The 16460-nt window shown below is 33.5% G+C and overlaps 1 pseudogene; it reads left to right on the top strand.

Annotated features, from left to right (window-relative positions):
- Positions 1–6839: 6839 nt before the first annotated feature.
- Positions 6840–16460, top strand: part of LOC134369576 (Y-box-binding protein 1-like) — a 126515-nt pseudogene continuing 116894 nt past the window's right edge.

The following is a 16460-nucleotide window of genomic DNA, read 5'->3' on the forward strand; positions in this document are numbered from 1 at the left end:
TTATATTGCCTAGAATTGTCAGTGAAATGTTAGATAATAGAGATGATATGGAATTTTTTTTTCATGTTTCTTTTTTCTTATGATCTTTGCTGTGAGTGGACATTCTTGCAGTATTTCTGACATTAACGGGAATTCTTTAAGATTTTTGTTTTATTTTGTTTTGTTTTATGATTATAGGTATTGATCTGAGGTTTACATGCTTAATCGTGTTATAAAAGTCATTTGGTATTTTTATCAAGAATGTGTTTTAAATTTATTTGACAGCTTTTAGCATCTTTGGAGAGAATTATGATTTTTTAACTGTAAAATATGAATAATTCTTCATAACTTAGATTTAATTCTATTTTTTCTCTCTTCTATTTATTTTTTTAAATTTTACTAATATAAAAAAAAATCAATCATTTCCCTTTTTTTTCTTCCCACATTTTTTAATTGGGTATTTCAACTTTTTCAGTACATATAGCATCTACATATTTTTTCACCCTTATCTCCATTTAGAATCACAATTCCCACTTAAATAATTATCATTTGCCAAATTCTTGCTGATCATTTTTTTGTTCCACTAAGTTTATTCCATAACATATTTTTAAGAATTAATTTTTTAGAAATTATTTCTTAGAAATTATTTCTAAACATTTTACACATTTAAAACAATTTTATTAATGATCCTTTATATTCAATTTTATTTTATATAATTTTACATATATGTATTTAAATACATTTACATTTAAAACATCTTTATTGAAGATCCTTGAAAGTCATATTGGCTGGAAATAAAATCCTTAGTTTACACTTTTCAGTTTCTTGAAAATGTTTCCCTGTTGTTCTGAATATTATTAATAAGAAGTCATATGACAATTGGATTCTATTTTTTTGGTAAATGATTTTATCCTTTCTTTGAAGGCCTGAAGATTTTTTTTTTTTTTTTTTTTAACATTGATAGTTTTGTTAGGTTATGTCTCAGAGATGTTCTGGGTAGACTTCTCCACTTACACACTGTATCCTTTTTATACATCAATACATATCTTCTTTTATTTCACGTATGTATTCTTGAATATGAGTGTTATAATAATTGAGTGACAGTTTGGCTGCATTGTTTTATTGCTTTTCCAATTATGTTAGAATGTTTTGCCACCTGTATATAATAATCATTTTATTGCTAAATGCTTGTAAAAATTTCTCCTTTATTTTCTTGGCTCTTTTTATTCTTATCTTCTACATTCCTTAATGTGTCTATTATTTTATCTAATCTTCTTGGAGAATTTTATCATTAGTCTTCATTCTATATAACAACTGTGAATCCAGGCCCCAAAGTAATTTATAAAGGTAGAAAAGTTTCTATGAACTACTTTTTTTTTTTAATTTATAATGAGCAGAATTTTATTTCTTACAGTTCTGGAGGTTGGGAAGTCAAAGATGAAGGCACCAGCAGGTTCAGTTATCTGGTAAGGATTGCATCCTCTGGAAGGAAGGACCACTGTGTCCTCCATCAGCAGAAGGCAGAAGGCCAAGTAGGCTGAACTTCCTCTGTCAAGCCCTTTTATTTATTTATTTTTATTTTATTTTATTTTATTTTTAATTTTATTTTGTCGATATACAATATGGTTGATTATTGTGGCCCATTACTGAAGCCTCCCACCCTCCTCCTTTTCCCTCCTCCCTCGCCCCCCTCCTCCCCAACAAATAGCCTTAAATTTAAATCTAAAAATGTACTTTGAAAAGATAAAATGTTGGAAAACCATTCTGTATCCAAGCTGTCTATGAAGAGCAGCTTCCCCTTTGTTTCCTGCATGTAAGTTAGGCAAATAAGAGGGGGAAAACTTCTCAATGAACAATGAGCGTGTAAGAAATCATCATAAAAATTAAGGAAAAATTTAGTTCATAAATTTAGGAAAAGGAAGAAATTATTGTAAAGGAAGTAGTTAAAAAGGATTATCTGTTTTCAGGTAATACAAAGAGGGACAGAATAGTGTATACACTCTCAGGAGTACTGAAGTGGACTTGAATCAAGGGAGGGAAAGAAAGCGTTTGTACCCATGACATATTGTCCACTAGGTTCCTGGATGTCTCTTTATGCCTTTGTTTTAGAATTTTGCTTTTTCTAAAATGTAAATGCATTGAGGCATAAAGAATGATTCTTGAAACTATTAGTATTCATATATATTACATTGCAACTTTGCTTCATATTGTCTTTGAGACAAAGTTTAAATATGGAAATAAATAAATTATACCAATCATGGGAAGTTGTACAAGACTGTTCTCCTAGACTAATCTTTATCTCACATCAACTCAAAAATTTTTAAGTCCTTTCATGCTAAAATACAACCCATTTTTATTTAAAACAACATTATCATTAATTGAATTTTTGCTGTTTCCTTTGCTTTTATTTTTTCTTTTTTACTGGAGGACAATTTTGAGAAAAAGTGAATTACAGCGTTCATTTAAATGTTTGTACAATTTAAGCTTTTGTTAATTCCCACCAAATGGTTATTACTTGACTTAAACTATTATCTGTTCATAGTAAATCACTCAATTTGCACCCCTTAAAGGGAAGGCTGACAAATGCCAACATTAAACTTATCAATTCTAATTCACCTCTTTCTGAGACAGCTCTCTTTTGCCTAGAGGAGATTACAAAACACTATAAAGGGACCAGCACTTTATCACTCAGAGAGGGATGACAGCTAAAGTCATCCAAGTCCACATAAATGAACACGGAGCTATCTTAATATGAGTTAATCAGATGCCCTCCTCTAATATTCAAAGAACAAGCTATACAAAGGTAGCCATATAAAGGCACATTGATAAGGAGGCACACTTGTAGAGCGTCATTTGGAAAATATTTATCCTCAGCAGACCATGTGTGACTATTTCTCCATATAATATAACTGGGACTAAGGCATCATTTACACGGGGGTTCAAACATAGTGAATGTGAAGGTTAATTCTAGGTGTCAACTTGGTTAGATTAAGGAATGCTGAGGAACCTGGTAAACCTATCTTTTTAGGTGTATCCGTGAGGGTGTTTCCAGCAGAGATTAGCATGACAGCCTGAGTGGACTGGGTGGGAAAGACCCGCCTTCAGTGTGGGCAGGAACCATCCAATCCGCTGGGGGCCTGGAGAGAACAACAAATGGAGAAAAAGGGTGAATCTCTCTCTCCATCCACTGGAGCTGGGATATACTCTTATCTCCTGTCCGTGGACATCAGAGCTCGAATCTCTTCACCTTTTGGGTTCCAGGACTTACACCAAGGACACCATCAGCATCCCCGGTTTTGAGGCCCTTGGACTTGGACTGAGCCCCACTACCGATGTCCAGTTTGTAGATGGCCTATTGCGATACTTCTCTCCACAATCGCGTGAGCTAATTCTTGTATATCCCCTCTCATATGTATAATATATCCTATTCGTTCTGTCTCTCCAGAACCCTGACTAATACAATAAGGGTTAAGATAACAGGATTAACTATTAATTAGAATCTGGCTTTGTATCCTTTCTCCAACATAACACTTCCTTGTCATTGGGGAAACTTTTAAGTTACTTTTCCTAAACTGTAAATTAGGAATAAATACAATACCTTGATAGGGATTTGTAAGGATTAAATGACATGTGAGAGCACCAATTATATAACTGACACATAATAGGTCTTCAATCAAAATGTTTTCTTTTTCTATATTTTCAAGTGTCCTGTTGTTTACATCATCTTATGAAACCTAACACCTATGTGCAATGCTAAAAAGCAATCTCAGAAGTAACTAATAGTGAGCAATGAAGTTTGTACATTTAATGGCACACTTTAAATGATAGGGTAAGAAAATAAAACTTTCCTTTATGTATATTCGTTTTGTATCCTTTTACATTTTCTCATTTAAATGTACGTCTTCTAAAGCCTTTATATTAGTATATAAACACAAATGATTTATAAATAAATAGATGTATGTGTACTGTGAGTGTATGATAATAATTCATTTTACTGGTATAAATAATAAAATATATGACAATCCCCAGTTTAGTCAGTATAAGCAAACACAAACTGGTAGTTTTTGTGAGGTCCTTCATAGGTATTCCTCATAGAATGAATTAAAATTGTCAAATCTCTTTGTGTTAATCGAAAAGTACTTCATGGCTGACTGAGCAAACCGTTTATGAAAACTAAAAACTAAGTAAAAGGACACACATACTTGCCAAAATATCCCTGCCTGAATATGGTTTAACTGCTGTCAAACAGGGTGCAGACAAGATTGCTCCAGGGTGGGATCGAGAGGTGTACTCTAAAGAATAGTGAACCTATTGGCAAATGAGTGTTTTTCCAGTTGACCTTCTTGCCATATAAACTAAATATAGCAAGGATAATATCTAACCTGCAGGCAAATGTTAGCGATTTTCTGACATGAATACCATGCACCTCCCACTCTCTTACTCTAAATCCTTATTAATACATTATCATACTTTGGTGAATTTGTTCTTTGCAAGGTCAGATCAGTAAAATTTTTCTTCTGCTTTTCAGGAAAAAAAAAGTATTGTGTTCAAAATAGAAAGTACTATAAAAGGGAGGGAAAAAAAGGTTTCGTTAATATTACTCCTTAGATTTCTCTCCAGAGAAACAGGGAGCTAACAATTTTCTGTTCTGTGTCTCATGATATTTTTCAAGTCTCTAAACCAAAGATGTGCCAAAATATCTAAATAAAATAAAATAAAAGCAGTACTTTTCCGTGACATTACAAAAGTTGAATACCATCCTATGTTATCACTGATCAGGAAAAAAACAGTAAAAGCAGCAATTGTGTTTTCTTGCATTATTTTTAGTGGTGAAAATAATTTCTTCACTTTTTATATTTCTCAAGTTTAATGCCCTTAGGAAATAAAAATGGCCAAATACACACATTTTTTTTCTAAGTTTTATTGAACATTTTTGATACTCTTAGATGCTTTTCCTTCTATCAGTTATAGGTCCAGCAGTGTAAGTAGATGTCTGTGCCTTAAAAAATTCACTACATCTTATATTATGCACAGTCTTAAATACAAACTGACTACATTATTTCTATGCCTGAAGACAGATGAACATAGTACAAATTCCGATAATATCATAATCATTTATGCTGTCAAATAATTTATGGTTAGCTTAATATATGTTAGCGATAGTAATAAGTGTATAATGCTGAGTGGGCTTAGACTCAGATACTACATCACTAACAACACGTGGTATAAGTGTAAAGCACCATCCCTGGGGAAAAAGATTGTGCAGGGAAGTAGCAGAGCACACATGAGCCTCCAGTTGTCATTATCTTGGGGAGGGGTGCTCAGTCCACACATGCTAAACTGTATGCATCATGGAATGGGCGTTAGAAGGTCCGTGCCCCATAAAGTTCCAATAACTATTAGGAAGAACGTCAAACGTGATCATGTATCAGGTGGATACATTTTTTTGGTCAAGAAAATGGCGGTTCGGAACCCTGTACCACTAGACACAAACAAACAAACAAACAAACAAACAAACAAACAAAAAACAGGTTTGTCTCTGTCTCTCTTAAAATGGCTACTTTTATTCTTAAGTGGCCCACCAGCGCAAGAAGTTGAACCCTCGACCTTATTACAACACCATACTCAGCAACTGAGCTACCGGCCAGCCCTTAAAGCAGCTACTGAATGGTTATGCTTTCAAGCCCATTTTAAGCAATTTACAGGGTATTTCAAAGTGTTTTGTTTTTGTTTTGTTTTTTAGATTAGGATTTAAATAACATTTCATAGACGATTTTATTTTCTTGCTTTTACACCTATCTACATATGCCTTGTTAGTCTATTGGCAAATATGACCAAAGAAACTATATATTGCTATATCTCATAATTAATTTCTGGTATTTATAGATTTTAAAATAAATGCCTTCATTTTATCTATCCAAATTTTATTTTTATCAAATAGGATGAAGAAAGAATGACATAAATTTTGTAAAACTTTACACATTTATGTTTATAAATTTACCTTTCAATTCCTTCAGTCTAAAGCTATACTGTATATTCTTATATGTTAAGGACAAGATGTAAATCATATAAACAGTTATTTAAATCTGAAAACCAATGTAATTTAAATTATTTAAAGCCTGTAAGTTGAAATGCATTTCGTATTAATTTATTGAATGGTAATTCCTCGTTTTAAATTCTTTGAACTCAACTGGGTTTACTTTCTTTGATTAATTTACTATAAATGTATGTGATTAAATAAGTAATATTAATCTTCCTGAAACTCTTATTGAAACAAAAATGTCTTTTGTATCTCTTTTATTAAAAATATTGCTAAAGTTTAGGATTCATATGTGTTGATAAGTAACAGTAAATCATTCAATATTTTAGAGATACAAGTTATATTTTAAAAATAAATAAACAAACACAAATACTCATGGACTTATATTCACAATCTTTATGCTCAAAGTATTTAAACTTTAAACTTTCTACTCATTTTTCAAATCAGCACCTAAATGATCACTCAGATATCAGAAGAAAAGATGTCATGTTATGTCATGTTCTTGAATACAAATATTAAAATCTTTTTTAAAAATTTGTTATCTTGGTTGTCAGTGAATAATTTAATTTTTGAGATTGTAATAATGTATTACTGTAGTGGATTGAATAGGCCCCCTCAAAGTCATGCCCACTTGGAACTTGAGAATATGACCTTATTTGGAAATAGGATCTTTGCAGATGTTACTAGTTAAAGATCTTAAGATGAAATCATCCTGGATATACAGTGAGGCATAAATTCAGTGACAAGAATCTTTATAAGAGAAATGAGAGAGATTTAGACATAGGACACAGATATACAGAGGTATACTCAGGTATGCAACATGAAGACAGAGATGGCTATTGGAGCGATGCAAATCTGCATGACAGGGCACACCAAGGATTTCCAGCAGCCACCAAAAGCTCAGGAGAGAGGCAGGTAACAGATTTCCCTCAGAGCTTCCAGAAGGAGTAAACTTTTTGACACCTTGATTATCAGACTTTTGGCATTGAGAATTGTGAGCGAGTAAATTTCTGTTATTTTAAACCACACAGTTTGTGGTAATTTGTTATGGCAGCCCTACAAAACTAATGTAATTAACCACCTGATATACCATTTCCTTTATTATTTCCCTGCTTGATGCCTCTCCTTGTTTTGTCAATTCTTCAACAAATTAAATGTCTACTGTGTACACCATTGTCATTGGGATTTTCTTCTGCCAAATTACTGTCCTTTGGTGATTGCGATATAAAAATTCAATTTAGAATCAACATTTTCCCCATTGAAAATACAATCTATGATTTAAATTTTCTAAAACTGTTTGTTCATGTGTGTTTTTAATAAAAGAAGTTAAAACCAATAAAATAGCATTTGTTTAGTGTTGTTATGTTTTAAATTATATAGAAGAGTTGCTCATACTAAAATTGATAAAATAATAAAAATATAATGAATACAATAAAAATCTCCTGTAATTTTAATGATCAGAGATAACCATAGATTAAAATCAGATAAAGAAAGGCAAAGGATATATAGTTATATAAATGGATAGATGGAGTAAAAAATTTTCCATTTATATTCTTTCAAATGTGGGATTGCCCTGTGTATATAGTTTTGCATTCTGACCGTTTAACATATATTGTATTGAGAGCATTTTTCTTGTCATTAGATATACATTTTATCATTCCAAAATATTTCATCATATAACTAAATCATAATATTCTAAATACTGTATTCTTTTTAAGATAAATAAATTTTATATAAAACATTATTCCTGGTTGATTATTCTCAAAAGATAGCTGTCAAGAATTACAATTACTTAATCAAATGATAGAAAAGTCAACATTTTTAAAAGCTGTTTGAACAATATTACATTTATCATTGATAAATAGAGCGGTCAATTGCAAAGGGGTTCTTCCTGATGTGAGCTTGAGCCAAAACAACAAACAATCCCATGATTAATGATACTTTGGCACATCCAATTTTGTTAGATGAGTGATCTTCCATTATCCATCCTATGATAGCTATTTCTAGTGACAAGGTAACAGCATGTCTCTTTAGATATCGCCCAGTATCCACAAGGGTGCAGTGTTTGCTCATATCCCCTATATACTCATCCTGGCCACCAGTCCCTTCATGTCTGCCGACTCTCACTTAGCTCATTTGAATACCTTTCTATGGAGCTCAGAATAGCCTGGCTTTTGTACATGACTCTCCACAATTTTGGGTGACTAAGTGTGGCTGCCAAAGGTCCTCTATACCTATCAATATATATTTTTGTTTATAAGTTGTTTCACTTTGTATATTTTAATACCAAGTTGTCTGTTGTATAAAATTTTTTAAGAGCTTAATTATGAGTATTTTTCTGCCATGGTTTGGCTTTGGGGGAACCACTACTTACTCATTCCGGCACTATATGCTTTGGACAAAACTAACTCCAAAACTAGCTCAATGTGTGTTTATGTAATCCAGTGTAAGATTATTTTCATGTGGCCGATGTTGGTTCAGAGACTGTCTGATAAATTTTAAAAAGCCAAAGAATCCCAATTTTGTTACTTTTTTTAAATTACAAGACTTAAATCTGAAAATATAAAGTGTTAGAGATTCTACAGTTATCTTGAAATCCACAGAAAAGATTTTTTTTTTCTGAAAATGAAGCTAGTAAGGTTCTTTTTGCCTAAAATCTGGTAGAATTTTTATTAGCCCCGTTGTTCACTAATTCAACCAGAATATGTCTATTTTTTTCTGTCTGACAAAACACATTAGAATCACTTCTAAGCTGTGAAAAGCCTTCAAAAATTGAAATATTGTATACTTTCTTTTCTTCTTTTTCTTTATTCTTTTCTCAGCTGGAATTTTTTTCTTACAGAAATTTGGTCTCCTGATCTAACTTCCATGTCTACTCTCCCATAGTTTGTATTTTTGTTTTATGATGTTATGTAATTCTTCAAGGCCACTATCCCAAACATCTTTTTTCAAAGAACTTGATCCTGCATTCAGTTCATTCTTTTTCTGTTATTGAAATGGAATTATATATACATATTGTGGGGTACAGACTTGAATATCAATAACTGTGTATGGGCCGAGCCCGTGGCGCACTTGGTAGAGTGCTGCGCTGGGAGCGCAGCAACGCTCCCGCCGCGGGTTCGGATCCTATATAGGACTGACCAGTGCACTCACTGGCTGAGTGCCGGTCACGAAAAAAAAAAAAAAAAAAACGACAAAAAAAAAAATAACTGTGTACAAAGTGCGACGATCATATGAGGATAATTAGCATTTGGATCATTACAAAATGTAACCAGTTCTTTGTGTTGAGGGCATTTGATCTACTCTTTTCTAACCATTTGATAACATGTAGTAAATTAATGGTTTTTTTTTTAATGAAACATAACTGATTATACATATTTGTAGGGTACAAAGTTGACTATCAATAGTTGTATACAATATGTGATGTGCAAATCAGGATAGTTAGCTTATTCTTCATTCACTGTATCCATTAACCAATTTCTCATTAACTCCCCTATTCCTACTTCGAGTAACTACAGTTCTGTTCTCTCCTTCTCAGTTCAACATATTATTGTGATTGTTCTTTCCTTCACTCTTTCCTTCTTTCTTTCTTCTTTATTTGCTTATTTATTTATTTACTTTTTTAGCTCCCTCTTATGAAAGAGGGCATGTAGTATTTCTCTTTCTGTGCCTGGCTTATTTCACATAACAATTTTCTCCAAGCTCATCCATGTTGCTGCAAATGGCAGAATTTCATTCTTTTTTTTTCTTTTTATAGCAGTGTAATATTCTATTGTGTACATACCATATCTTCCGTATCCAGTTATCCATTGATTGACATTCAGGTTGCTTCCACAGCCTGGCTATTGCAAATAGAGCTGCAATAAACACAGGAGTGCAGGTATCCCTTCAACATGATGATTTTCTTTCTTTTGGGTATATACCCAGTAGTGGGATGCTGGATCATATGGTATGTGTTCTGTCCATTATGTATGTGTAACATCTTCAATATCTTTAAAAACTCATCAAATGTGTGTGTTGTTTATTTTCCCATGAAATTTGCTTTAGTATGATATACTTTTATAATTGTTTTGCTTAATAACATTCCATCACTTTAAACCAGAGTGGTTTTCAACATTGTTAATTTGAATCACCTAAGGAGCTTTTAACAATTCACAACCTGGCTGGGCTCTAATTAAATTAGAGTCTCTAGGTGTGAGTCCTAGTCACCAGTATTTGGTAACTCCATGGATTTTCCAATGCTCAGCAAAGAATCACTATGTTATGGCGCGGTCCACGCCATGGCAGGATCCTAAAGGAGTCAGCTTGGGCTGCCCTCTCCAAGTTGGCAAGTCCACCGGAGGGAGAGCTGCTGGCAAGGGCGCAGCTACAAGCACTTGCTACAACCGTAAGGGCTCCTGCCTCGGCTTCGTGGCTTTTGCCTTCTCTTTCGATATTTTGGTTAGCGTGGCAGTTCTCTGAATTCCCAAAAGATTATAAAAATAACACCAGTAATTATACGGTCATTGAACTAAACACTCCCACAGAGGATCCGAGTAAACTGGACAATTCAAAATTATCCCCTTATGATAAATTGACCACCAGCATATGTTCCAAAAGCACCGCTCATGACTAAATATGAGCTACAGCCTAATGTAAGTTGGCAAACATCATTTACTGGAGGTTATATTAATGGCAAGTGAATGGTTGGTATTAATGGGAAATTATATGATTGGGACAAATTAAGTATATGGGAACGAAACTGTAGAACCCCCTTTACTTGGTGGTATCCAGTTTTAAATAAATCATTAAGAATTAGATATTGGGATAAAAATATATGCTGTAAAATTATTAAACCTGCAAAATTAGACCTAAGACGTAAATGTAAGTGGTTTTGTGAGGGATGGTGCTGTGCACAAGGACACTTTGACATTTAGATCAAGATTACAGGGCCACAGAAATGTTAACATTTTTCCTTTTAGCAAAGTTGTATTTACATTTAAGAATAGATATAGGTTACCTACAAAATAGCTGCCACCCTGTTAATAGGGTGGATATTAACCACAGCTTGCTAACAGAAAAAGGTTACAAGATAACTTCAAGACAATGAAGGGATGGTTTGAATCTGATAAACCTGATTCCAGGAAAAAGAAGCACAAGTTGATCACCTAAGACGTGCTGACCTCTAAAAAAGTTTCCTCCCTGCTTTTCGGACTATTGATTTAAGCTTGCTGATACAATAAAAATAGTACCCCAAAACGCCCCTGCAGAGAAAAATCTAAATAAATGGCATTGTCTCATGCTCTACTGGGCTCCAGCTGCAACACGCTGACAGCCCGCAGAGAGAGAACGTGCATACTGATGCATTGAAGTCTCTGTCTGTGTTTTTTATTTTCGCCAGCTTCCTCATCCCTCTTTCAAGAACCCACAACTCGACTGGAGCTGGTCTCTGGCAATGTTAAATGGTAATGTCATCCGAAAGACCACCAGTTCACTCAAACAATAGAAAAGAAAGTTTTATTGGTGATTACAATTTATGAGCTTGGGAAACACAGCCTCTGGAGGAAAATGAAAGTGCTCTCCAATGAAGAAAACTGGTAGCCTTATGTAGCAAAAGAAAAAAAAAAAAGAAGAACCCTAACTTCCCACTGAAATTGTCCTTGACGTCCTCTTATGCAGATGAATAAGCCAATCAAATGTTGCATCAGGATTGGCTGCTTATGAGGCATAGTTTAAAGGTCAATTCTGAAGACTGAAATTTGCACTGAGCCCTGGAAGGAGAAGCCAGATTTGGGGACTGACCAACCCAAGAGTGAGGAGACTGTTTTTGCTCAGATAATGGCTATCGGTCTGGTATTTTCATTACAGCATTTTCAGCCCAAGTAGCTCCCCTTACTGGCCTGATTAGTAGGGTGTGAGAAGGAATGTGACTTTCTTGCAACAGCAGGATTTCAGGAAGTTGCCACGCTGACCAAATCATAAGCCCTTGGCTCTGGGTTTTTCCTTAACCTCAAAGGATCTGTCTCAGCTTCTGGTCAAAAAGGAGGAGATTTTGATATTCAGATCACAGTAACCTTTCTTGAATATATAATTGCTTATTAAATCATACTGAAAACTCCCATCCCATAAGGTAAGTGATCAGTAACTGTTGGATTTTTCAGGCTTGTTGTTGTTCAACAGACAGGTAAAAGTAAGGGTGATCTTTCATCTCCCAGAGAGTACCACAATGAACATACTTGTTTTCTAGAAATTATGGATTTATATAAGAGAGGTTCTTACATTTGTGGACTCTAGGCACAATTGGAGAAGGTCGTGATCTATCAATTCATCAAAGGAGAAACATTCTTCTCCAGTGGCAATGGGATTCATGTGTTGCAAGATTGTGGGATCAAGTCTTCCCCATGTTTTGGGGGATTCAATCCATCTCATTTCATTGAGTCCCATATATTGGTTATCTTTCTTCCAAACTGCCCACAAGAGAATATAGAATTTTCCCCTCCAAAGGCCAGTGACTCTATCATGACTTCCAGCCACACATATATGTCTTAGTCTCTGGTCTAGTGTTCAAGGTACACAGAGATTTTGCCATTGTTTTAACCATTTATGCTTAAAATATAATTATTACCATGAACAAGCAACAGGAAAAAGTAGTTTGAACATGTGCTTCTCATTACCAATTTTCCTGACTTTTCAGTTTTAACCTATCTATGCCATTTTTTTCTTAGTTTCATCTCTTAAAAATAGCATATATTGGGTCTGTTGCAGTGATTTTAATGTTAAATCATAGAGATCATCTGATAAAAATTAGTTTGTTATAAACTGGAATTTAAAACCAGATTATGCTAATTCAGATACTGTTATAAATCTTCATTGTAAGGATTCATTTTGATATTCTCATTGATTTTTTAAAAATCACAACATGGTAATTATTTAACTGATTTTAATATTCACCTTCAAAGTTTCTATTCAACAATTTCTTGATTCATAAATTATAGTACAACTTTTTTGTACTTGGAGAATGTTTTCAGATATTTTCACCAAAGGCATTAAGACTGATTTCTTTGTAATTTCTTATTGATAAAAAATGTACTTTTTGTAGTAGTAGTATAAAAAGGGCAACTTAGCTTCTCCTCAAAGCAAGGACATTTTTCCATTGACATTAAATATTGACTATAGGAAGCCAGTGTGATTTATCTTGAAGTAAAAAGGTATTGAGTATTCCTCCTTCATGTTTAAAAATTTTTTAATTTTAAAAATTTAAAATTTTAAAATATCAGATATTTAAGTTTTAAACATAAAATTTAACCATTTTACTAGGATAAAATTTTGTATGAGATCAATCTCATTCATTCTATATGAAATGTAGTAAACTCTAACTGACATATATTCAAATTATTTTATCACCTAATTTTTCCCCCTGTTTAATAATGTCTTTACTTCTATTACTTTTATTTGTAATGTTATGTTATGTTATATTTTGTCATTATTTATCAAATATAATGATACATAATTTGTATACAATTAGAGGTACTCCTTGAATGTTCAGTGCATTATGCCAAATATATATACCTGTTTAAACATTACACAATCAAAATATAGAATATTTTATTCATCATTATAAAGTTCTCTCCTACCTGTTTTCTGTTAATCCCGGCTACCCTACGCCAAGGTGATCATTGATGGGCTTTCTGTCATTATGCCTATTCTGGAATTTCATGTAAGCGGAATCATACAGTAAGTCCTGTATCATGTCTGGCTTTTCTTGTCCAACATACAGTTGCTATTCGAGTTTCCCTAAAATTTTCCCTTAACTACTCATTTTCCTTCTATCTCAGCCTATTCTCTTTCCATCAAATGATTGCCTTTTCCATTTAACATGTTATTTTATCTCATCCTTGTCTACTCCTTTTTATCTTTAAATTCCTTCCCAGTGTCTCAATCTAAATTTTTATTTTTTTGATGTTTCTAGTTTCTATAGACAATATATATTTTAGAGAGGCTATGCTATTTATCTTTCAGGATCATATTTATGTTTCTTTATTTTGTAATGCTTCTGTTTATTCGTTTTTAACTAGATCTATGCTAGTTCAAAATGACACATAGTCATATTTGATTATTTTTAATAGACTAAATTTCTGCATTTAACTTGTCCCTACACTGAGTTTAATTAGATACTGGTGATATCTCTCATATCTGAATTGTTGGTGGTTGCTTACATTTGCCAGCCAAATTTCTATTGTTACCATAACTTCATGTGGAGCATGCCAAATCACAGGAAAATGTGTTTCCCCACAAATACATGGATCAGTAGATCAGTACTGTTACTTTTGTTTCAATACCTAGCAATTAAATTCAGAAGCTATGCCTCCCCAAAAACTGTATATTACTGTCTATGTTCTCATACCTAATTCCTTCTAGTTTTTCCTTTGACTAAAGTCTCTAAATCTAGCAAACACAAACTTGAGTTATATAACACAGTACAAGAACAGAAAAAAAGCACTGAAAGAGGAAAAGAATGTTTGTTTGTGTTTCTACAGTTAATGAGAAAAGGCTGTGGTACCTTTTGCCTTAGGAGATCAAAATGATTCTATGGAGAGTGAAATACTTATTTTTTTTCTTCCAGTTTGATCATGCTTCATGTAATCAATTGTTACTTCCAGATAATGAAAAGATATTACATGTCTATTTTTCTGTGCTGTTGAACGTTGTATTTTATTCTTTTATCTTTTAATAGGTAATTTTGGATGATTTGGGATAAGCTGTGTTAGGGCTTAATATCTGGATCATATTTCCAATAGCAGCCCCTCAGATATTTCAAAAAATATATTAACTTGATTAGTTACTGAAATTTAATAGTTTTATTACATTGATCCTAAAGCAGTAGTCTCAACTCTAGATGTTACCAAACTCAGATCCAGCTGCCCACGGCCATGAGAAGGAAATAAAAAAGACTCAGAAGTCAAATGGTTGGTGTTAGAAAAGCAGCTGTATTCAGCTGAAGGAGTTGGTAGGCTATCCCACCCATTTCGAAGATTTAGGGTTTTTTTTTTTTTTTTTTTTTTTTGACCTGTAAGGGGATCGCAACCCTCAGCACAGTGTGGTCCGCACCACGCTCAGCCAGCGAGCGCACCGGCCATCCCTATATAGGATCCAAACCCGCGGCCTCAGCGCTCCCAGTGTGGCACTCTCCCGAGTGAGCCACGGGCCGGCGCTCAAAGATTTAGATTTACTGAGGGGTTTTTAAAGGAGGGGTTGATGGAATGGAATGTGGGAGGTGAAAAGCAGGAGAGAAGGAGATGTGAGTTACCAGGAGTCTGTTTCTATGGATCAGGTACAAGGTCTCATCAAGACTTGGTCTGGTTTCTGTTCTCATCTTCGCTGTTATCTCTGGACCCTGCGTACTTGGCTGGTGCCCAAGGTCAGCTTCCAGTCATTTGGCCTTGATCATTTCTCAAAACTCTACACGTCTCACAAAAAGTACTGTTAGCTTTGCAAAGCACTCATTAGCTTCTCGGCCTTGTTTTCCTACTTAGTGAGCAAGATAAGAAAGTCAGGGGATGGAAAGCAAGAGTGGAGAGAAAAAAACTGTCCTTATAAAAATCCTCCCCGCCTCTGCAGCCCAGGGAGTTTTAGGTCCCAACATGGCTTCGGTCCTGCTCACTACAACATGGTGATTATATTCCAACTAAATTATTTTCTCATATAAGTCTTAGAAATATTTTGAAGTAGCAAAACATGCCCCTGCCATCCCCCATTCTGTTATAATGTATATATATTTTATTTCTGTAAGGGACTAACTAGACAGTATTAAGTGAAAACAAAAAACAAAAACAAAAGAAAACAACACAAAAAAACTATAATAACACAAAGTAAGAAAACAAGTGCAGAAAACCTAGTCTATCTATTTAAGGTTAAATGGATTATTGAATCATCTTTAGTTGAATATCTCATATATGGTTTCTTGATAATAGAGTTGAATTATGAACACACTTAAGTTACTTCTATTTCTAAATATCAAATTCAAATTAAATACTCTACCAAACATCACAGTTCATTGTTGTTTCTTTAAATGTAATTTTTAAAAGGAAATAATAAAAGGTCTTTTGAAATAATAGGGATCAAATTTCTGTTTCTATTTGTATTACTATAGACACCTCAAGCACTCATTTGTATGAAAAAAACACAATTTACATGTAAACACAACTCTTCTTTATGGTAGTGATTTCTTAAAGAGTAAAGTTTAAAGCAATTTCCAATTAACCTTTAGTTACAAAAAAAGTGAAACTCAAAATTAACTTTTACTGTATATTAAGAAAATATTATTGCTAATTTGGAGTGCTGTGGTGATGAAAACCTTGAAGACACAAAGTAAAATTTGAATGTTCTTTTTTTTTCAAAAAGGACAGCATTAATAGAAATTCTATTTTTATTTATTTAGCAATAAGTATTTTGTGTGTGTGTG

Source organism: Cynocephalus volans, chromosome 1 (assembly GCF_027409185.1).
Source record: "Cynocephalus volans isolate mCynVol1 chromosome 1, mCynVol1.pri, whole genome shotgun sequence".
Taxonomy (NCBI): domain Eukaryota; kingdom Metazoa; phylum Chordata; class Mammalia; order Dermoptera; family Cynocephalidae; genus Cynocephalus; species Cynocephalus volans.